The sequence below is a fragment of the Mus caroli genome, chromosome 9 (genome assembly GCF_900094665.2).
Source record: "Mus caroli chromosome 9, CAROLI_EIJ_v1.1, whole genome shotgun sequence".
NCBI lineage: Eukaryota > Metazoa > Chordata > Mammalia > Rodentia > Muridae > Mus > Mus caroli.
In genome coordinates this window covers 15656422-15658403 of record NC_034578.1, presented here as the reverse complement: position 1 = coordinate 15658403, position 1982 = coordinate 15656422, and positions in this window count along the sequence as shown.

The window sequence follows — 1982 nt, the reverse complement described above, 5'->3', positions numbered from 1 at the left end:
CATCGTTTGGAGGCTAATTATGGGATGGATTCCTGGATATGGCAGTCTCTAGATGGTCCATCCTTTGGACACTTTCTTTATTCACATTTCACATGATTTCCCCTTTCCAGGTGTCCCCTTCAGTAACTCCCATCCCATCTCCCCCCCCCCTTCCTCTATGAGCGTCCTCCCCCACTTACCCACCCATTCTGTCTTCCCACCCTGCCATTGCCCTACACTGGGCCATTGAATACCCTCAAGTCCAAGGACCTCTCCTCACAATGATGTCCAACAAGGCCATCTTCTATGACATAAGGCCTGATTCATGGGTCTCTCCTTGTGTACTCTTTCTTTGGTAATCCATTCCTGGGAGCTCTGGAGAGTTTGGCCTACTGACACTGTTGCTCCCTCCATGGGGCTGCAAACCCCTCAGCTCCTTCAGTCCCTTCTCCAGCTCCTCCATCAGGGACCCAACACTTAGTCCAATGGTTGGCTGCAAGCAATTGCCTCTGTATTTATCTCCTGAGAGGCTCTGCCAGAACACTTATTTTCTTAATTACATTGTTACTTTCAATGTGGCCTTCTGAACTATTTCATGTATCCCTGGATGAGTAAAATGGAAGCCCTCCAACCATTTGGTTCTTTTACAATAGTGACTAGATACCATAAAACTAAAGGTTATTATTCTAGTATCTGAAAATATTTGTTGGACTTCTCTGGTTTGCAAGGCTTTTGAATCCCTATGTGAAGAATTTGAGATTAATTTGCTGGACAGTATCCATGGAAGCTGACTTTGAAAAATTATTTTAAGGATAATTATCTGAAACTGCTAACTCACATTATGTACAGTATTATGTAAAAAGTGAACAAATAAGCTAAGTGAATATTTTAGTACTCTGAGCCTACTGCTTACTCATGGAAATTGCAATGAGTATGGCATTTTTCTGATATTTATGACGTTGCACTGATGTTTATGGCATTATCCTGAATCCCTTATTTTGGTAACATTCTGACATTTATGGGATTAGGCTTTATGCCATTATGTCATAATATTTTAAACAGGGTTTTATTTTTCAAACATCTGATTCAATCTGAATTTTCCCACTGGAGTTAAACTTCTGAATTATCTGTAGAAGTTTCTGTTGAACTCAGAGAAAGAATGGAAGTTGCTGAGTCCATGATAAAAGCAGAAGGTTCTTTATTGGCTGCTTCTTCTTCTCTAGCAATATTCCCTCACATGTATTCCTCTTCCATGAAAGTATTCTATAATATGAATTCCACTTACTGATAGTAGAATATAGTTCTGAGTTCCTCTGAAAAGTTAGCAGTTACTTACAAGTTGTATGACTGCACAAATAGGACAATGGTGAGCAAGAAGTCTTATCTGAGGACCCTGGAAAAGAACCTTCTATTTCACCTTATCTAAACCAGTATAATTACTGAACACATTCTATGTATTTATTCTTTTTCTTTTTTTTTTTACAATTTTTATTAGATATTTTCTTCATTTACATTTCAAACTCTATCCCAAAAATCCCCTATACCCTCCCACTGCCCTGCTCCCAAACCCACCCACTCCTGCTTCCTGGCCCTGGCATTCCCCTGTACATGGGGCATATACTCTTTGCCAAACCAAGGGCCTCTCTTCCAAATTATGGCTGACTAGGCCATCTTCTGCTACTTATTCAGCTAGAGACATGAGGTCAGAGGGTACTGGTTAGCTCATATTGTTGTTCCTCCTATAGGGTTATAGACCCATACAGCTCCTTGGGTACTTTCTCTAGCTCTTCCATTAGAGACCCTGTGTTCCATCCAATAGATGACTGTGAGCATCTACTTCTGTATTTGCCAGGCTCTGGCATAGCTGGTGGGATTGCAAGCTTGTACAACCACTCTGGAAATCAGTCTGGCAGTTCCTCAGAATATTGGACATAGTACTACTGGAGAATCCAGCAATACCTCTCCTGGACACATACCCAGAAGATGTTCCAACTGGTAATAAG